The following is a 22,599-nucleotide window of genomic DNA, read 5'->3' on the forward strand; positions in this document are numbered from 1 at the left end:
ACAATAATCAAAACAGTGCATTACTGCCAAAAAGATAGGCATATAGACCAGTGGAATACAGTTGAGACTTAAGGAATAAACCCATATATATCTCTGGTCAGTTGATTTTTGACAAGGGTGCCAAGGATGAGAAAGCATGAATTCAAATCCCTATTATATACAAAACTTACTGAAAATGAATTCAAGATCTAAATGTTAGCTAAAACTATTAAACTTTTAGAAGAAAACACAACCATAAAATTATGACCTTGGGGATGCCTGGATGGCTCAGCAGTTGAGCGTCTGCCTTCAGCCTAGGGCGTGATCCTGGAATCCTGGGATCGAGTCCCACGTCGGGCTCCCTGCATGGACCCTGCTTCTCTCTCTGTGTCTCTCATGAATAAATAAAATTAAAAAAAATTATTATGACCTAGGATTAAGCAGTGGCTTCTTAGATATGTTACCAACACTCAAGCAATAAAAGAAAAACAAGTACACTGTAAATCAAAACTTCTGTGCTTCTAAAACCACCATGAAGAAAGTGAAAGACAACCTACACAGTTGGATAAACTGTTTGTAAACCACATATTTGATAAGGGGTTTTGTATCTAGAATAAAGTACTCCTACATTTCAATAATGAAAAGGCAATCTAAATTAAAAATGAGCAAAGGATCTTAATAGACGTTTCTCCGAGGGATATACAAATGGCTAATATATGTGAAAAGATGCTCCAAGTCATTAGTATCAGGGAAATGCAAATTAAAACCACAGTGCCACTTCATTCCCACTAGGATGGCTATCGTGAAAATGACAGTAGCAGGTGGTGGTGAGGATGTGGAGGAATCACAAGCCTTGTCCACTACCAGTGGGAACGTGAAACAGTGCTGCCACGTTTGGAAATAGCCCGACATTTCTTCAAAATGTTAAACATAGTGTTGCTATATGACCCAGCAGTCCCACTCCTAGGTATAACTCCCAAGAAAAATGAAAACATACATCTACATAAAAATCTGTACATAAATGCTTAGGCCATCATTATTCATAATAGTGGAAATAACTGAAACGTCTGTCAGCTGATGAATGGATAAATAATGTGGTATATCCATGCGATGAAATATTATTTTCCAATAAAAAGCAATGAAGTACTGGTACGTAGATATACTGTGGATGAGTCTTGAAAACATGATGCCAAATGAAAGAATCCAATCACAAAGACCACGTACAAATTGTATGTTTCCATTTATGTGAAAGGTCTAAAACATGCAAATCCATGGGAACAAAAAATATCAGTTGGTGGCTTGTGGAAAGTGGGGAGCGAATATTCATGAGTATATGGGTTTTCTTAGAGGTGATGAAAATGTCCCAAACTTGTAGTAATGATTGGACAACTCTAAATATACTAACAACTATTGAATATATATTTTACATGGGTAAATTACATGGTATATGGATATCTCAAAGCTGTTATTAAAAAAACAACATAAATCACCATGTTAATAGAATTAGGGGAAGATAGGATTATTCTAGATACAGAAAAATCATTTGGCAAAATTGAACTCTCATGTTTGATAAAAACTCAAGAAATTATGAATGGGAGGGAATTTCTTCAACATTGTAAAGGCATTTAAAAAACCTACAGTTAATCATGCTTGATGAAAGACTGAACAGATAAAAAAAAGACAGATGATTTTCTCTTCATTACTAGTCATAACTTCATGTTTTTTCACATGCTTGATCACTTTTGTTGGATGCCAGACATAATTAAGTTGACCTTTTTGGATGCTGAATATTTTTGTATTAATGACATATTTAGAGCTGTGTTGTGGGACATAGTTAAAGTACTTGGAAACTGTTTTATCCTTTTGGATGTTGCTTTTGAGCTTATTATACCCTAACAAGAGGCAAGACCCTCTTGTTTACCTGGTGCTTCCTGAATCATGAAGCTGAATCTCTCCTGGCTGGAGAGAGCAGGCACATTTCTTGATCCTTGGTACTGTTCCCTCTAACCCTGTTGGATGGAGCTCTCCCAGGCCTCAGGCGGCTTCTTCACATTGCTGATCATTACTCAGCTGAGTGCTTGAGGGGGTGGTTTGCAGCCCTCTCCTCTCTGGGATTCTGCCCTGCAAACTAGTCATCTTATTTTTCCTACACCTGCGAGGAGCCTCCCAAACTCCACTAGGTTTCTGCTACTGGTATCATGTCCTGGAAACTACCAAAGTAGTATAAGCTAAGACAGCTGGAGAACTCACTTCATTTGTTTCCTGTCTCTCAGGGTCCCTGATCTCTGTTGCCTAATGTGTAGTGTTTTGAAAACTATTGTTGTGTGTATATTGTCTGTTCCCTGGTTTCAGGCAGAGTGGTAATATTACTCCAGGTTGGCCAGAAGCATGTGGTATTTCAAACAAAATTGACAAAGCAATTCTTTAGGGAAATGCTTATCTTTCCAGAATATGATGGTGGAACAGTTGGATGTTCAGATGCAAACAAAACAAAACAATAGGAAAAAAAAAGAAGAAGAAAAGAGAACTTAGAACTTAGATCCTTACTTAATACCATACACTACAATTGGTTCTAAGTGAATCATTCGTAGACCTAAATGTAAGAGCTAGGGGCAGCCCGGGTGGCTCAGTGGTTTGGTGCCACCTTCAGCCCAGGGCATGATCCTGGAGTCCCAGGATCAAGTCCCATATCAGGCTCCCTGCATGGAGCCTGCTTTTCCCTCTGCCTGTTCCCTGCCTCTCTCTCTCTCATTCTGTCTTTCTCATGAATAAATAAATAAAATCTTTTTTTAAAAAAATAAATGTAAGAGCTAAAACTATAAAACTTCCAGAAAAAAACATAGGAGAAAGTCTTTTTTACTTTCAGTTAGGCAGTGATTCTTACATATGACCCCAAAGTACAATTCATAGAAGAGTAATAAATTGGACTTTGTACCTCGCAGTTCCTAGGTGCATAACCAAAAGAACTGAAAGAAGGGGCTTACACAGATAGTTGTATGCCTGTGTGTAAAGCAGCATTATTCAAAGTAGCTAAGACAGAAATAACCCAGTGTCTGTCAACAGATAAATGGTTAAACAGAATGTGGTCTATACATACAATGGAATATTATTCACCCATAGAAAGGAATGAGATTCTGATTCTTTCTACAACATAAGATGAACATTGAAAATACTCTAAGTGGAATAGCTACACAAAGAAGGGCAAATTCCAATTACATGAAGTACCTAAAATAGCAAACTTATAGTGACTAAGTAGAATAAAGGTTATCAGGGGTTCGGGAAGTAGAGAGGCTAATATTGTATAATGGTGTGTTTATTTCTGAGGGCTGCCATAACAGACCACCTCAAACTGGTACTAGCTTAAAAAACAGATACTCATTTTCTCTGTTCTAGAGGCTGGAAGTCCAAAATCAAGGTATCAGCAAGTCCGTGTTCCTTCTGAAACCTGTAGGTGAGTCATCCTTCCTTGCCTCTTGCCTCTTTCTAGCTTCTGGTAGTTTGCTGGCATTTTTTGGTATTCCTTGACTTATAAATGCATCACACCTATCCTCTTCCTTCTCATGGTATTTCCTTGTGTCTTTTCACCTCATCGTTCCTCTGTGCATGTCTGTGTTTGTCCAAATTTCCCTTGTAAGGACACCAGCTATATTGGGTTAGGCTCCACCCTGATGGCCTCATCTCGTTACCTCTATGAAGACCCTATTTCCGAAAAAGGTCACATTCTGGGGTACTGAGGTTAGCACATCAATATCTCTTTTTGAAGGACATAATTCAATCCATAACAAATGGATACAGAGTTTCTGTTTGAAAGAAAGAAAGAAAAAATTCTGGCAACAGTTGCACAACATTGTGCATGTCCTTAATGCCTGAGTCGTATACTTAAAATGATTAAAATGGTAGATTTTAGGTATATTTTATCATAATTTGAAATACTTAGAGGGATATTCAGCAAAAAATTAAAACTAGTTTTATCTAAGTGATAGTGGGATTTGGGTGATTTCCCCTTTCTCTTCTATAATCTTGTGTTATTTTGAAAAAGAAAATATATTGATTTTTTCCAGTTAATCTGTAAAGAGCATATGTAAGAATCTATTTCCCTCCACTCAAAGTTCCATCTTTAATGAAAAATGAAACCTAGTTTCATGACATCCAGTTTGATAAGACAATAAAAGCTTAGTGAAACTTTTCCCAACTGAAAATGTTTTTGTTTTTCTTCTTTAAGGGGTCTGGATGTTTATAACTCAAAACTTGGAATGTCTGAAGATAATATCTCCTCAGAATGAGAAACAATTTTTTTGTTAGGTGTTAGTAGAGGGTACTGCTTCTATGGGCCAATTTACTGTGTTAGAAACATAATAACCTAGAAGTAATTCCAAGTGTAAATTCTCATTCTTTACCTTTAGGGAATATTGAGGAAAATTGCAAATTTATTTCATTTAGTTATAATAAATCCAACCTCTAGAACCACTACTTTGTGCTTGGTTGTGCTAGAGAAATTTTAGAGAAAAATACTCATCCATTGTCAATTTTTAGGCATAATTATGATTTAGAATTAGTTGACAAAAATCAGACTTGAGGTAACATCATGCTGATTTGGTTATATTTTATCTTTCTACATATGCATTTATAAATATAATTTGACAAAAAGTAGCCAATTATTATTTCAAAGGGCAGTGTTACCTCTCTTCCATGATCAACTGAGGAATAAATTCTCTAAGTTTAAGTAACATTTCTGCTTTATGTTACCTGTGGACCAGCAAATGCAGAGTGCTTCTCACATTAAGAAATTTAGAATATCTTGATGTTTCCTTAAGTCATGCTGAATATTCTTGTTGACAAATTATTCTATGATATGATGTGTTGAAAGAGGAATTCTAAGTTAACCTGGAAAATAATAGTAGGAAAATGTTTATGTGTTAACCATACTCTAATCTGATGAGTTAAGCATTTTACTTTCATGATATCATTTTAAGATTCAGCTTAATTTTCAGAAAATGGAAAGTAGAGATACTACTATTCATTGACATTTTGCCCTTTAAAAAAACTTAATACAAGATTAGCAAGATATTAGAGCTGTGGTAATTGGATGTCTTTCAGGGTAATAAACCATTAAAGTTTATGAGTCACGTTAACAGAAAGTCCTCCCAGTTCCACCATTTCCCTTTATCGGTTCATTCTACAATAAACATAAAATCCTCTGCCTGGAGTTCAGAGCACAGCAAGGGAGAGAGGAAAAAGCCAGAACAGAAAGTCTAGGAAGTAATAAGTGGGAAATGTTCAGTAACCTTTTGATCCTCAAGCTCCTGACAAATGTCCAGCATTTAGTGCACTGCTGTGACCAGCAAAACTTGGCTGTGGCGAGACTTCTCTCAGTGACTTAGCGACCAAGTCTGTGGTCTCAAGGATGCAGGGACTCCCCAGCTACGTTTTCTAGAAGTTCTCCCAAAGCCACCTTAGTTATGCAAAAAAAAAAGATGAAGAAAAGGTGATAGAGAGCAATGTTAAAAGCTCTGGCCTTTTGTGCGGAGGAGTCACTTGATTGTTCCTTGTTATTGGGGCTGCTGGTGGAAGCCTCGAGATGGAGCATGGTGTAGGTCACAAGCCAAGGCCTAGAGGATGGAGAGTATTGCCACTTTCTGCCTGCGTCTCTAAATGAAACTTTCTGCCTGTGTCTGCTGCTTTACACCATCCTGACTTAGAGGAGCCCTTGGGAAGAAGTTTTGTGTGACTGATCACAGACTGCCATCTGATAAAACTCTCTAGTGTAACTCATTTTCTTCCTTCACCCTCCTCATTACTTGACTCTTTTGTATCTATGGATTTTATTCTGTGCTTTCATTTACAGCCTTTCAAAATCTTTTGGAAGTTGAAGAGCATATATATGCTCTTCTGCATATGTGTGCTTTCTGCATGTGTGATTTAACAAGAATATCCAAATTAATATAAATATAAAAACAGATCTTTCATGATTTATGGAAGGCATTATGCAAATCTTACTGCATGTGGGTTATCTTTCCAAAGAATTCTTTGATTACAAATTTTCAAAGAGGGCAGCCCCGGTGGCGCAGTGGTTTGGCGCCGCCTGCAGCCCGGGGCGTGATCGTGGAGACCTGGGATCGAGTCCCACGTCGGGCTCTCTGCATGGAGCCTGCTTCTCCCTCTGCCTGTGTCTCTGCCTCTCTCTCTGTCTCTCTCTCTGTGTTGCTCATGAATAAATAAATAAAATATTTTAAAAATATATTTAAAAAAAACAAATTTTCAAAGAAAAAAGCCATTGTTTGCAACTTATTTTTCAAAAGGAATATGCTAAATGCCAGCTGCTGTTTTGTGGCCAGAATGATGTATCCAAAACATATCCTTCGGTAGAAATGGCAACATCCTTCTGTAAATTTTGGAAGTTTGAAAAGCCACAAAGCAATTCTCTGTGTTAGGATCTGGGTAGGAATGGGGTATAGAGGGTCAGGGATTGGGATGATCTCAGAAAGCAATCTGGTATCTATTCAGTTGTGAAGTCATTAGCATTTTAGGAACCTGTACATATAACCACTTTTACTGGCTTTTTTTTTTTTTTAAGATTACCGTGAAAGTAAGCATTCTTCTTTTTTTTTTTTAAAGATTATTTCTTTGTTTATTTGAGAGAAAGGGAGAGAGAGCAGGAGTGAGGGGCAGAGAGAGAGGGAGAAGCAGGCTCCCCATTGAGCAGGGCCTCCAATGTGGGGCTCGATCCTGGGACCCAGGATCACAACCTGAGCCCAAGGCAGACATTTAACTGACTGAGCCACCCAGGTGCCCCTAAAGTAACCATTCTTAAGCCTACATGTCCAGTCCAGAGGAATTTTCTCCTTCTCAATTGTTTTTGTCCACAGATTATGAAAGAAACGACTCTACCTTGTTACTTTTGATAGGAAACTGTAAACTCTAGAGTGTTCTCTTATCCTGTACACTCATCTGATCTGTGTCCATGACTCCTGATTAAAAATACAACTTTCACTTGGTAAGTTATTTTATATTTTTTGATGAAGTTGAATGTGTATAGCTGTCTACAGCCACATAGTAAATGTCCTATATACTATTACTCATCAGTACTGTTTGATAATGGCCATCCTACTCAACCTTTCAAGTTATGATAAAGCTTTGTCAGTTATTCAAATCTGGACAGTTATCAACTTGGACAGGTTCTAAATCAAATCAATAACCTTGCTGTCAAAATTAGCCGGATGTTTTGGGAATTATTTGTTAATCTGATGAAGTTATCTGATAGTACCTGTGTCCAACTTCCTTATGAGTACATTTTCCAGAAAACCCATGATAAATGGATCCATTTTAGCAATGTTTTATTTTAACTTCTTTGTTTTTTTTGTTTATTTATTTATTTATTTATTTATTATTTTTTTATTTATTTTTAATTTTAACTTCTTTGGATGAAAATGTTGCCAACTTAGATTAGCAACAATTTTCAATAAAAAAGGTTTTCAGTTTTAAAGAAAGGTAAAAAGAATAACATAATGAAAACCTGTGTATGCCCTTTATCCTAGGAAATGAAACATTATAAATACATTTGAAACTGCTGGCGTATTCCAGATCCTATTTCCTCCTCCTACCCACCCTGTAAATCTGCTGTCATAATTCCCATGCATGTCTGTAATAGATTATTTTTACTCATCATTGTTGATGGGATTTATGCATGCTGGTATGTGCAGCTTTCGTTCATTCTTTCCCAGTGCTATGCATTTCAGCATTCTCTTCTTGGTGGGTATTTAAGTTGATTTTCATGTTCTGGTATAATAATACCATATGGATGTTCCAATAGGTTTCTTCTTGTGCATATGTATCAATTTCTTTAGAATTATGTACTTAGAAGTCAGATTGCTAAGTCATAGGCTATAAACATCTTTTATAGTTGTTACCAATTAATTTCCAAAATGTTTACACAGTTCACAGGTCAATTGTGTTGTAGAATGTCTTTCAGTTTGAGTTTTTCTGATGTTTCCTCATGATTAGGTTCAGCTTTGGCAAGAATATCACAGAAGTAAAGCTGTGATCTTCTCAGTGTATCCAGTTAAGGACCATTGTTATAAAATGGCACATGATTCCAATTTGTCCCATTTTTGATGATGTTTGTTTTGGTCACTTCATTAAAATGATGTCTGCCAGGCTTTTCTATGTAAAGTTAGTCTCTTTCTCTTTGTAATTGGAAAATATTTTGTGGAGAGTTCCTTTGAAACAATGTAAATACCCTATGCTCCACATCTACTTCTCAGCCATGACAGGATAACAGGGTCCAGACTTACCCTGCAGTCTTAAACACAACGCAGAGTACTAACCACTATACGATCACAGCTGCAGTCTTAAACAATAACAGAAATCTAACAGAATATGGGAAACAGTAGTTTTGAGATGTCAGATGCTAGACAGTGCTGGATATTGACCCTTCAGGTGAGCCCCGTGATTGCCCAGAGAGTTTCCAGACCTCATCACAGGTAAGGGAAACTCATTCAAAGCTTAGTGGTCTCTGTGAGTTGAGGTTGAGGATTTGGGGAGGTCAATGGCTAGAGTTCACAGAACAGAGTAGCAGAAAGGAGAAAGAAAAACAGAGCTCTGGAGATAGGCAAAGAGTTCTCCTCAAGTCTCTGACAAGTTTATGAGAAACTACACAAAACCACCATAATGAACAGACAGTACCATTTGTAGAGCTCACAAGGATGAGAATAGGAATAGTTCATGTTCCCAACAGCCAGAGTTGAGAAACCTCATGATACATGGCATTAGGTAGGGTTCTCAAGACAGTTACCTCAGTGGTATTGCTGAATTAGTCTTGGACTACAGGCTGCTCTGGTCCTAACCTAACGAAGATTACAAGCAAGCCCTGAAAAGATAAAACTGTTTCCAAGTAACCTAATGGTGTCCCAGAACAAAGTGCAAAAATATTTACAAGAAAACTCTATCCCCTCCCCAAACCCCAGCACCTACAATGTAAAAATTACAATGTCCAGCATCTAACCAATAATAACCAGGGATGTAGAGTAGTAAAATACGACCCTAATAAGAAGAAAGCTCATTCAAAACTGACAAGAAATGGCACAGATGATAGAATTAAAGAAACAAGGACATTGAAACCACAATTATACCGTTATGTTCCAAGGTGTAGAGGAGAGCATAGCATGGTAAGAAGTAACGTGGAAAATCTCAGGAAGAATAAAACAAAACAAAACAAAAAAACAAGGCAAAAAACCCCAAAATATTACTACAGATAGAAACTATCGTATTCCTCATTAACTTTCAATTTATTCATTTTTTGTACTTTCTGTATGGACACAATTTTCCGTTTTATTAAAGGGGTTATGATTTGTTACTAACGTTATTTATTGTGATACTCAAATTGTACTTGATGTGGCCATTGGAAGCCCCTAAAGTTGTCATCTGTGCACTTTTGACGTGTCCCACACATTCTGAAAGTCAGCCTAAAATCAGCCATTTTCCAAGGAGCTCTGGTTTCTTTGAGGGGAGTCTAGTATTTAGAAGCCAGTATGTGAATGTTAGGGTTCTCATTCCATGAAGGTGTTGCTGCTGTCAGAGCCTCCCAGTCAGAACTAGGGAATAAATATGTCTTTCAGTTGATTGATTCATCAGCTGATAGATACATCAGTCTGTAGATGTAAAACATGAGTTACATCAGTGATTCCAGTTTCCATCCAACACCATAGAGGGCTCATTCTAGTTTTCGATATTTGTAACTCCAACCATGAGAAACCTGACTCCTCTTATCCTTAATATATTTGTGTATTTGATCAGTCCCACTGTCCCCCTTGCCACCATCACTTCTACTACCGCTTCCCTAATGGATGCTCCACTCACCCACTCACGCCCCAGTACCCCACATGGAGCCATTCTGGCCACTCCTCCACGTGGTCGTCTTCCTCACCCAGCCTGTTCTCTGATACCTGTGCCACCTTCCCATCCTCAGTGTCGCCCTCCTCACCCTGACCAGACTCTTATCCCTCCCTGGGCGACCCTAAACCTAACCCCACCTTACTCAGAACCACCTCAGGCTTTTGTTCTGAATGTTTTGAGACAGAAGAGAGAGAGAGAGAGAGAGAGAGGGAGGGAGCGCACGTGCTTAAGATGCTTTTTGGAGCAGAGAAATTAGTTTCCTTTATGGTTTATGTTTTTTTGCATGTGTCTTTCATGAAATCTCTTCTTACTCTGAAATACTAAAAATGTTCTGTAAGTCTTGACAAAAGTTATTCTTCACATTAAGGCTTTAATTCACCTGAAATTGATTTTTTGTGTGTGGTAAGGAGAAAGGATCCAGTTTCTTTTTTCTTTTCCTTTGTCTGTCTATCTCTCTTTCTTTCTCTCTCTCTGATTTTAAGTAATCTCCACACCCACTGTGGGGCTTGAACTCAAAACCCTGAGATCAAGAGTTGCACACTTTACTGACTGACCCAGCCTGGTGTCCTGTTTCTTCTTTTGAAATCGGTATTTCTTATGCAGTGGGTCCTAGCAATATGTAATGAATAGTTCATGTTTTTCGCACTGTTCTGTAGTTTACTTCTGTAAATATCAAGTCCCCACATATATGTGAGCTTTCTGCTACATTCATCTGGTTGTCTGTTTGTGTTAATCATTGTCACACTACTTTGTTTATCATAGCTTTTCATTCAGATAGGGTCCAGTCAGGAAAACAAACCACTCTTAAGTATTTTGAGCAAGAACAGATGGACGTACAGTGGAGAAATGGGTGCTTATAAGACCAGTGGCAGGACTGGAGGAATAAAGGCACAGGAAGTGACTGCTACCTGTCAGATTTGCCACTAACTTTTAGGGCATCAGGAAGGTGGTGAAAACACAGAAAATCTCTGGCAATAATCAGCTGTCAATGCTACTTAGGCTAGTGATTTGCAAAAATACACCTTAATGATGCTGCAAAATTTTACATCTGCTGAAGTCTGTCATGCATCTGCCCTCACGGTGTATAGTGAGGTGTATAGTGAGGCTCCCTTTCATTGAGATGCTAACTAGGAAGCTGCTGGCAGAGTCCAGGGAGGCGTAGCTCCTAGACATCCATCCCTGTGAGATAGAGGAGAGCAGCGAAGGGCCATGATGGTATGAATCGTCTGCAGGCATCCCGGCAGAGATTCATGGTCACCAGGCCCCTTATGAGGTAGAGCAGCCCTCCTCTCTTGCACATGCGCACACCCTTCCTCATACCGTCGGGCTGTTCTGAGTGCTGTGTACTGCCATGTGGACTTTGGGATAATCTTGTTAGATTTTTTTAAAGATTTATTTATTTATTCATGATAGACATAGAGAGAGAAGCAGAGACACAGGCAGAGGGAGAAGCAGGCTCCATGCCGGGAGCCCGACACAGGACTCGATCCCGGGACTCCAGGATTGCGCCCTGGGCCAAAGGCAGGCACCAAACTGCTGAGCCACCCAGGGATCCCAATCTTGTTAGATTTTATGAAAAGCTCAGGATTTTAATTGGACTTATACCTAATTAGACTTAGACTGATTTTTGGATAATTGACCCTTTATGATATTCAGGCTTCCTATCCATGAACAGGATCCATCTTTTTAATGTCTTCCTGGTATAGCTTTATGACTTTCTGCATCAAGGTTCAGTATCTCTTTCATTATATTTAGTAATTCAACAACACTCAGTAAAAAAAAAAAAAAAAATGTGCTAGGCACTGTTGTAGGTAGTGGAGATATATTATCTATAGACCAAAAATACCTATCTTAATGGACCTTACAGACAATGAACTAAGTATCATTTAATATATTACAATGTAATAGTAAGGATGATGAGGAAAACTAAAGCTGGACTAAAAGAGATTGAACATGATTGCAAAGAATCTTTTAAAAACTACCAGGGAGTCGTAAACAATGCCATTGTAAACATCGGGGTGCATGTACTCCTTCGGATTAGTGTTGTTTTCTTCGGGTACTCAGTACTGTGATTGCTGGATCATATGGTAGCTCCATTTTTAACTTTTTGAGGAACCTCTATGCTGTTTTCCAGAATAGCTGCACCAGTTTGCAAAGAAGGCTTCCCTTCCTCCACATCCTTGCCAACACCTGTTGTTTCTTGCAGCGTTATCTACAATAGCCAAGATATGGAAGTAGCCCAAGTGTCCCATCAACTAATGAATGGGTAAAGAAGATGTGATGTATGTGTATATATATATATATATATGTATATACATATACACAACGGAATATTGTTCGGCCATAAAAAAGAACACTGTGTTAACTAACTGGAATTTAAAACTTAAAGAAGTTGTCAGGAAAGACCTCTGAGGAATAACATCAGAGCAGAAAGCTGAAGGGAGTGGTGAGTCAGCTGTGTGGATATCAGAGAAGATGACCTGTGCCAAGGGCCTGGAGCGAGAATGTGTTTGGCACATCCAAGAAGTAGTAAGAAGGTCTCTGGCTGGAGTGACCTGGGCAGTGAGGAGAGTTTTGCGACCAGATCCCAGAGCAGGGCATGGACATAATAGAAGACCTTTGGCTTTGAAGGCTTTGGAGCACTAGGTGAAGTGAGCCACCATATGCTTTACAAGTGGTTGCTGTGGCTGTCATGTGTAGGTCAGCCTGAAAGGAAGAAGTCTGGTGGGACTGGGAGAGACCAGTGAGGAGACCATTACAGTAGTCTAGGTGAGTGATGACAGGGGCAGCCAGCGGGTGGCAGGGATGTCCGGGCCAGCAGTTTGTAGTGGATCATGTGTGGTGAGTCAAAGGAAGGGAAAAGTTGAGCATGGCCTCGCAGATTTTGTCCTGAACAACTGGATGAAGTTGCCATTTTACTGAGATGCAGAAGATTTCAGAGGGAAGAATACTGGGGAGAAAAATCAGGTGTTTTTGTTTTAACTTTATACATGTTGATGTATTACACACCTACAGAAAAGTAACAAATCATGATTGTACAACGCAATGAATTCTTACCAAGCAAGCAAGTCCAAGTCTCCCACCACAGGTATAAACAATATCCTAACTTTGAACACCATGTTCATACATGTGTTTTGCTAGTTTTTGAAATTAATGTAAGTGGGAATATATGCTGTGTATTCCCTCTGGCTTCTTTGGGTCATCATTTTATTTGAGACATTCACTCATGTTGTTACACGCGGTCACTGTGCACTATTCCACTGTATGAATACGCCACTGTTGATTTGTTCATTCTGTAGTTGATAGTATGATTTATCAAATACTTCCTTTAGAGTTGTTACTTTTTATATCCTGTGTAAGAAACATTTGTCTACCTCCAGATCATGGAGATTGTCTCTTGTGTTTTCTTTTTCTTTTCTTTTTTTTAAGATTGTATGTATTTATTCATGAGAGACACAGAGAGAGGCAGAGACATAGGCAGGGGGAGAAGCAGGCTCCCCGTGGGGAGCCCAGTGTGGGACTCGATCTTGGTACCCAGGATCACAACCTGAGCCAAAGGCAGATGTTCAAACCCTGAGCCACTAGGTGCCCCTCTCGAGTTTTCTTCTTAATATTTTCCCTGGATTTTCTGCTTTTTACTTTAACCTTTTGCAATTGGTGGTACAGTCCACCAAGAATTGATACTTGTGTGTGGTATGTAGAGGTCAAGATTTATTTTTTTGAAAATATTTATACCCAATTGACCCAGTTCCATTTATTGAAAAGTCCATTCTTTCTCTACTACAGTGTCCTTTTTTTTCATAAATCATGTGTATGGGTCTGTTTCTGGACTTTCTATGATGTGTCATCCGTCTGTCGGTCCTTGCACTAATCCCGCATTGTCTTAATTATTATAGCTTTAAAATGGAGCTTAATTTCTGGTAGCAGAACTTCTCGGCCTTCTTCCTTTTCTAGACTGCCTTGGATATTCTCAGCCCCTTTGGATTTCCATATAAAATTTAGAATCAGCCTGGGGCACCTGGGTGACTCCATCAGTTAAGCATCTGCCTTTGGCTTAGGTTGTGATCCCAGGGTCCTGGGGTCGAGTCCCACATTGGACTCCATGCTCTGCTAGGAGCCTGCTTCTCCCTCTCTCTCTGCCTGCCACTCCCCCTGCTTATGCTTGTGCACGCGCTCTCTCTCTCTTTCAGATAAATAAATAAAATCTTAAAATTTAGAATCAGCCTGTTAAGTTCTATCCAACTACCCTCCCCAAACCCCTTCTAGGGCTTTTTATGTAATTTGCACACACTAAACTGTGTACATTTTAAGGGTACAGTTTAAGGAATTTTGACAAATGGATGGACTTCTGTAATCAACACTCCATTCTAGATAGAGAAGGGTTCCATCACCCCAGAAAGCTCTGTCTTGCCCCTTTCAAGTCAATTCCCTTTTCTTCCCAGAGACAGCCACTCTTTTGATTTGCATTGTTTTTGACTATCCTAGGACTTCATAAAAATGGAATCACAGTATGGCCTCATTGGTACTTGACTACTTTTGCTCAACATAATGTTTCTGATAATCTTTCGTGTTGCGTACCTCATTTCAGTCCTCCTTGTTGTTATAGAGTATTCCATTGTATGACTCTGTCACAACTTGTCTATCCATTCAGCTGCTGATAACCACTTGGGTTTCTTCCATTTGGGGGCTACTATGATTAAGGCAACCATGAGCATTCTTATATGAGTCTCTGTAGTCCTCTCTTTTCCTTTCTCATCAGCAAATACTTAGACATAGGATTGGATGGGTGTATGTCAGGTTTTATGAGAAACTGCTGAACAGTTTCCCAAAGTGATTGTTTCATTCTACACTCCCACCAACAAAGTACAATAATTCTGGTTCTGTATACTCACCAGCATTTGGTGTGGCCCATCTTTTTAATGTAGCCATTCTAAATGTGAGAAGGGTTTCTTCATTTTGATTGTAGTTTGCATTCCCAGATGCAAATTACCATGAATATCTTCTAGGATGCACTTGCCTTCTCACTTTCTTAGTGATATCTTGAAGAGCAGAAAGCTTTAATTTTGACAGATTCTTATTTATTAACTTTTTCTCTTATGGTTAGTGCTTTTTTTTTTTTTTTTAAAGATTTTATGTATTCATGAGATGTACTCAGAAAGAGACAGAGACACAGGCAGAGGAAGAAGCAGGCTCCCTCTGGGGAGCCCAATGCAGGACTCAATCCGAGGACCCCGGGTTCACAATCTGAACCAAAGGCAGATGCTCAACTACTGAGCTACCCAGGCATCCTGTGCTTTTCATGTCTTAAGAAATCTTTGCATGACTCAAGATCAGAGGTACTCTCCAATGTACAAAGTTTTATCATTTTATGTCTAGGTTTATGATCCATTTTAAATTAATTTTTGAGTATGGTTTAAGGTAATTGTTGAGGGCTTGTTTTTCTACATATTTGTTTCAGTACCATATTTTGAAAATACTGTTCTTTGCCATTACCTTGGCATCCTTTCCTGAAAATCAGTTGACCATGTATGTCAAGGTCTTTTCTCTCCATGTATTTATGATTCTGTCCATTAATCTGTTTGTATATATGCGGAAACCATACAGTCTTACTTACTGTAGCTTTAAGTTGAGATTTTTTTTTTTAATTTTTTTTTTCATTTATTTATGATAGTCACACAGAGAGAGAGAGAGAGAGGCAGAGACATAGGCAGAGGGAGAAGCAGGCTCCATGCACTGGGAGCCTGATGTGGGATTCGATCCCGGGTCTCCAGGATCGCACCCTGGGCCAAAGGCAGGCGCTAAACTGCTGCGCCACCCAGGGATCCCCTTACTGTAGCTTTAAAGTAAATTTTGAAGTCAGCGTCTTCAAGTTTGTTTTGACTTTTCTAGATTCTTTTCATTGACAAATAAGTTTTAGATGTAACTTGTCAGTTTCTGATAAAAAGTCTGCAAAGAATTTTTTTCCTGCCAATACTTTGGTTGCAATTGTGTCGACTCTATAGGTAAGTTTGGGGAGAATTAATGTCTTAACAATATTAAGTATCACATCCATGAACATAGTATCTCTCCCAATTTATGCCTTACTTTTTCTCAGATGTGTTTTGAGGCTTTCAATGTAGAAGTCTTCTCTCTTGTTTTTTCAACAACTTTACTGAGTTATATTTTACATATTATAAACTGTGCCCATTTTAACTAGATAGTGCAATGTGTCTTAGTTGATTATTTTATGTTTATCGATGTAATGGTAAGCAGAACTGGGTTTATTTTCCAATGTTTGTTGCTAGTTTATAGAAATACAATTGTATTTACATTCGGTTATGATGTCTCTTAAAATTCTTTTATTCTTGAAAAGTCCCTAGCCTCTATTTTTTTCTTTATAATATTGGCTTGTTTACACATATGACTAAATTAAGATTATATTAAGATAAAAATTCAGATCCTCAGGCACATTGTATTTTGATTGCTCAATAGCCACATGTGTCTAGTGGCTGCTGTATTGGATACCACAGATTTTTCATATTTCACAGAGTTGTATTGAAAAGCTCCATGTGGAGTGGTTGGGTGGCCCCACCTTCTAGATTCACCTTATCATTTTCTCATGATGTTGTGTAACTTGTTCTAATAATCTGTATTTGCGGTAAATTGAAACTGATACACATACATTTAAAAGCTTAATTAAATGCAGATTCAACTTTTCAGACTACCTCCTAAGTGATGCTGTATCCTTTGTACTGCATTACAAAGAACTAAGAATTGACATAGATTTTGCAACACGAATCAGCTATTGATCTTGTACTGGGGGCAAAGTCTCGATTCAAGGGGTGGCTCAAGAGAGAAGAGGAGTAGAATTGGTGACACCAACAATGACAAAAAAGTAGTAAGCTTTTTGTTCTTAAAGAGGAGCAGAGAAATGCTGTGTTTACTGGATGGGGATATGGGGTTAAATTGGAGAGACGACAGCATGTTAATGTGCTGATAGTAGTAATTCATCTGCGAGGAAAAGTCTGACTGAGCAGGAAGGGAGGATTGACACACTGGTTCTGGGTAGGCAAGTGAGATGGGGCTAGCAAGTGGAGGTGTTGGGCGGGGAGAAGGCCCCAGTGGCTCTCCCCCGACAGTAATAGGGGCAGGCCAGCGTGAGTCATTAGAAGGTACGTAGGACTCCTATTCTGATTGATTCTATTATTTATTTACATCTAAGCATCCAGAACCACAGAGAAGTACTGTATGGTCTCAGACTTCCCTATTTTGTGTGTCCTTCTATTTCATACACGTCTTAACTCCTTTACTATCCCTTCTGTCTTCAGTTTGTCAGTTTCCCTGACTCTACAGCCTCTTTCCATGTTCCACTTTTTTTTTTTTTAAAGATCTTATTTATTTATTCATGAGAGACACAGAGGCAGAGACACAGGCAGAGGAAAATGTAGGCTCCCTGCGGGGACCCCACTGTGGGGCTCGATCCCAGGGCCCCAGGATCACACGCCTTGAGCTGAAGGCAGATGCTCAACCACTGAGCCACCCAGGTACTCCTCCCGATCCTCTTTTAACTTGATTTTATTATTCCATAAGTTCAAGCATCCACAGATATGGCTGTTGATAGAAAAAGAAAAGAGGTCCCATTCAAGTTACCCCAAATGGGAAAGAACTGAACATGGAACTGTATGTAGAGTGGCCTGGAACGTGTCTCCCTCAGGGACTTTTCTGTGCTTCCACGGTGTCTTTGCGTCTGTTCCTTTCTCCTTTCTCTGTTCCCAGCCTCCTCTACTCACTCATAGTTTTTGCACCTCAGTGACTCTGGCTGCATGCACTCAGCCATCCTGACCCCATGGACCACAGTTACATCATCCCCTTGTGGCTGGCTGTGGCTGCAAGGACCTGATCTAGGCCTGGACTGAATTAGTAAGAAAAGGAATCTGATTGTGGGGACTTCCTCTAAGGCTCTGACCTCCCACGGGATTGGCCGCCCTGCTTGGGCCTTGGCAGCTTGACTCCTTCCTTGGAGTGGGGGCATTTTTATACAGCAGGGTGTTTGGATTGTGTATGATCCAGGAAAGAATGGTATCTAATTAAGTGAAGCACACAAGCTTTATTTTATGGACTTTCAAACATCTCTTTTAACTTTCAATTTATTTATTTTTTATTGGCTACTTTCTTTATCACGACAAACCCTCAGCAAATACTTGTAGAATGAATGACTTTTGAAATAATAGATAAGAACTGATTTTTTTTTCTGAACTACCTATTAATTTTAATTTACTTTTGCATTTTTGGTTCAATAAATGCTGTACTTCAGAAAGCTCTGTATATGAAAAAAAATTAGACTTTTGGCAAAATGCTGTCAAGGCAAATCAGAATTCAAATTCATTTACCTGTCCCAGTTAGCAAGGAGGGTAGACTTCGGAGTTCTACCACTATGATTTAAAGCTATTTCAGAATTTTAAAACGTTTTATTTAATATAAATATATTGAGAATATTTATATATTTAAGAATATTATTATTCTCTGAGGCCCAAACACACAGTTGCTACAAATTTAATAAATATCTTGAGATTGGATACAAATTCAGTTGAAAGGCAAAATGTTTCCTTAATGCTAACTTGTCCTTTTAATGTGTTTGAATCCAGATGTTCCGACCTCATTTGCTGGAGTGGATGCAGCATTAGCCTGTCAGTTCCCTGCTGTTTACCATTATATAGTATTATTAGAGACCGTAAGTGTGCATGTAAGAAAAGCTTTAAACTGAGGAAGGTACCAAGCTGCGGTCCGTGCCCAGAAATTCTGAGGTTAAAAAACAACAAAACAAAGTAACTATAAGTAAAGCCTTAGAATACTAATATTGAGAAAAAGCTGCAGTGGCTACGAGCAGTCCTGCTTGTACCTGTCTTTGCATTAGCTGTCAGCGAAGGTCCTCGAGCACATCGCCCAATCCTCATTAAGGGCCATTCTGTCCTTCCAGGAAAGCATCTAACAAAACGTACATTCCACAATTGAATATTCAGAGTTTTCAGCAGTAACAGAAAACATAAATTGTGTTTCCTAAGGTAATAGGGACCACACTGCTGTGCTCCTAAATCCTTGTGTAGATCTTAGATTTACTCTGTAGGTTATTGTACTCAAGTCAATCTCTATTTCAGCAGTAATACAGGACATAGTTCTTAAGGAATGCTGGAATGCTTAGATTTAGGAATGCTTCCTTTACACCCGGGTGCCCGGGTGGCTTAGTCGGCTAAGCGTCCAACTCTTGGTTGCAGCTCAAGTCCTGATCTCAGGGTCACGAGATCGAGCTCTAAGTTGGGCTCTGTGCTGGGTGTGAAGTCTGCTGAAGACTCCCTCTCTCCCTCTGTCCCACTCTGCCCCTAAGAAAAAGGATTTTATACATATTTCATTGTTCTTATAAGAGGAGTATAATAGATTTGCTTCTTGTTTAACTACAATGTGAGCCATAGAATCCAGCCTCTCCAGGTCTCAGCAGACTTGTATTCTCCATAGTCTAATGGTTATTGGTTTTCATATGTGAGTGTGTTTACAGATGCCCTTAGGCTCAGAGCTCTGGCCCCTTGGGATTACCATGTGCGTGTTCATCAATCAGCAAAGATTCATGCTCCAGTAACCAATACATAGAAGCACTTTCAGCTTGTCTTCCTACTTTTAAAGAACACAGGGATTTAATGGCCAGTATTTTATTGAGATTTATGTCTGGATTCATAAATGAAATGGGCCTATCCTTTTCTTTTCATACGTGATCTGTTGACCTGAGAACTGAGAATGCCATCACGAAATGATTTGACTATCTTTTCTTATTTTTTATATTTCCTTAAACAATTTGAAAAGGTAAGAGATGTTCTGGCCCCGGAGAGTTGCTGGGACACATGTAAAAACCATCTGGGCCCGTGTGGTTTTGAAAGAGGCCCGTAAAAGGCAAGGGGGTGCGATTGCCGTTTGAGCTTCATGGGCTTTGGCTTCTTTTTCTTTTCCTTCTTGCACCAGAACTTTTATTAATGGTTTTCCTAAAAGTTGAGAGAATCTGATTAATAAATAATTGTTGTACAGTAGCCAATAATACTTTCCGCTCCTTCTGAAATTCCTTATGAAGGAGCACGCAGACAGGAGCGAGCAGAGCTGTGTGGCGTGTGGCACGGCACGGTGCAGCCGGAGCCCCTTGTGTCCTGACCGCCACCATGGCTTCTCTCCCTGAGGACAGCACCACTGCCCTGCGGTCACATCCACTGGTCCCTGCGTTTCTAGGTTCCTTGGCCACCCACATGTGTGTGCCTGAACATATTAGGTACCACTTTGCATTTTCACATGTATGGCCACAAAATTGTTCATAGTATTTTATTTTTTAATCTCTATTGCACTTTTAGCTATATCCACTTTTTCTTCCTTTTTCTTTTCTTTTTTCATCTCTCTCACAGATATACATGTTCACACAGGTGATCAGTCCCTACAAATTAGTGCATTTTATCTTTTTTGCAAGTTTTGCCCTTCTTGATCTTTTATATTGCTTTTCAGTTTCTCACTGTTCTTATTCCCTTTCTTCTTTTTTCTCCAGGTTTATCTTTTGATGACTTCTCGGGTTGGTCATCTAGCTGGGTAGTGGTATTCTTTCCTAACATACGCTTGTGCATATCATCGCCCCAGCTGCGTAGGTTGGCACCCCTCCTTATTGGTTGGGGATTGCGCAGGTACATATTTTGAATATTACCTGTGAATATAATCATGTAGGGCTACAAGTTTTTCTTTCAAATGCCACTTTAACTGCATCCCACTAATTTTTAGGGGATTTTAAATTAATTTTATTCCTAAGCTATTCTATAACTTACATATTCCTGCAAGCACGGAAGCAGAAATAAAAGTATGTATTTTACTTTACTGGGTGAAAATGAGATTGTTTGTGGTCCCACTGTGTGAACTTCTGGTCTTTTTTTTTTTTAAGATTTTATTTATTTATTCATGACAGAGAGAAAGGCAGAGACACAGGCAGAGGGAGAAGCAGGCTCCCTCTGGGAGCCCAATGCGGGACTCGATCCCAGGACCCCAGGATCACGACCTGAGCCAAAGGTAGATGCTCAACCCCTGAGCCACCCAGATGCCCCTGAATTCCGGTCTTGAACAAATAAGAAACATTTCTGTTGTTAATAAAAGTAAAACCCACAAACACCTAGGGTGCCTCTGGAGACATCTATCAGTTTAGATATGCAGTATTTTCTCATTTCTTTTATGAGCACTTCTATGGTTCATATGTTGTTTAGTAGCATTTAAAAATATCTAAGTGACTGGAAGCGTCTATCATCTCCTTGTTATTAGTGCTAACTGAATTGTACTGTTCTGTGATATTGATTCCTCAGTATTTGCTAAGACTTTACAGGCCTGCACAGGATCAGTTTCCTAATGTATTCCACGTGTGCTTGGGAAGAATGTAGATTCCGGTCAGAGACCGGGTTCTCTGCAGCTCCATTTCACAAGCCTGTTTGCTGAATTGTTTGAGTCTACCGTATGCTTGCTGCATCGTATCCTTCATCTGTCGATAAATTGAGAGGAGAAGGTGAGATCTCCCATTATAATAGTGTAGTCTTGGGGTGCCTGGGCTGCTCAGTTGGTTAAGCAGCCGGCTCGATTTCGGCTCAGGTCATGATCTCAGGGTTGGGGGATCGAGCCCTGGGTTGGGCTCTGTGCTACCATGGAGTTTGCTTTAGATTCTCTCCCTCTCCCATTGCCCCTCCCCCCTCACTCTCTAAAATCAATCAATCAATCAATCTTTAAATAATAATAATGTAGCCTTCCAAACTTGTAGTTCTGCCAATTTTTACTTATCAATTTTTAAAATGATATATAGGAGTAGCTGCGTACAAATTTAGAATTTTGCCCTTCTGCTAAGGCTTTTTAACATTAGAAAATAGATCTTCCTTTGTTTTTACTAGTGCTTTTTACTTTGTTTTGTTGATCCTTTTGTTGTCAACCATTGGGCCCTATGCTTTGTTAGCTTTGTCCCCCCACCCCCACTGCCCAAAGAGGCATATTGTTTTTTAAAGAGCATGTGGCATATTTCCATCATCATTCTCCTTTTTGTTTAGTTCATTTGATTACATTTATAATTACTAGTAATCTTTCATACTGTATTTGTACTGCTTTTAAAAATAGTTTATTTCTCCTTTATCCCTTTAGATCAAGTTTTTAAAAGCATTTTTTCCTCCACGAACTAGTTTGATATAACCTTCTATTTGTGTGTTTTGATGTATTTAACTTACACTAAAAATAATCTATTCTTTGTTCTCTTCCTAGACAACCTATAACACTTCCTTGTTTGATGTATTATATAATGTCCAGTATTTTAATTTTTTATTGCTACTCAAATGAGATGTTAGGGTTTTTTTCAAAGATTTTATTTATTTGGAGAGAGAGCACAAGCAGTGGTGGAGTAGCAGGCAGAGGCAGCAGCAGGCTCCCCACTGAGTGAGGAGCCCGATGTGGGGCTCCATCCCAGGACCCTGGGATCATGACCTGAACAGAAGGCAGACACTTAACCCACTCAGCCCTCCAGGCCTCCCAAGATGTTACTTTTTATACAATCAGTATTTGTTTTTAATTTAGTCACATTCACTTAGTTCTTTGTCCAGGATTCCTTCATGCGTCTCGGACTTTTACAGGTAGGATTGTTTTCCTTCTTTCTGGAATACTTCCTTTGGAGTTTCTTTAGTTACAGAGATCTGGCAGTAATGAACCCGTTTT

At 39.2% G+C, this 22,599-nt stretch overlaps 1 long non-coding RNA gene across 12 annotated transcripts in view; it reads left to right on the forward strand.

Annotated features, from left to right (window-relative positions):
- The window catches only part of LOC144298994 (uncharacterized), a 67,320-nt gene that overhangs the window by 33,782 nt on the left and 10,939 nt on the right, over nucleotides 1–22,599 (forward strand). For 8 of the 12 annotated variants that reach the window (XR_013365825.1, XR_013365823.1, XR_013365817.1 and 5 more), the window contains 5 exons: nucleotides 3,373–3,430; nucleotides 6,846–6,973; nucleotides 12,005–12,958; nucleotides 21,230–21,415; nucleotides 22,153–22,517. This is a non-coding gene — a long non-coding RNA (uncharacterized LOC144298994). The remainder of the gene's footprint in view (nucleotides 1–3,372; nucleotides 3,431–6,845; nucleotides 6,974–12,004; nucleotides 12,959–21,229; nucleotides 21,416–22,152; nucleotides 22,518–22,599) is intronic. The other 4 variants (XR_013365826.1, XR_013365827.1, XR_013365816.1 and 1 more) reach the window with 4 other exon arrangements.

The sequence above is a fragment of the Canis aureus genome, chromosome 27 (genome assembly GCF_053574225.1).
Source record: "Canis aureus isolate CA01 chromosome 27, VMU_Caureus_v.1.0, whole genome shotgun sequence".
Taxonomy (NCBI): Eukaryota; Metazoa; Chordata; class Mammalia; order Carnivora; family Canidae; genus Canis; species Canis aureus.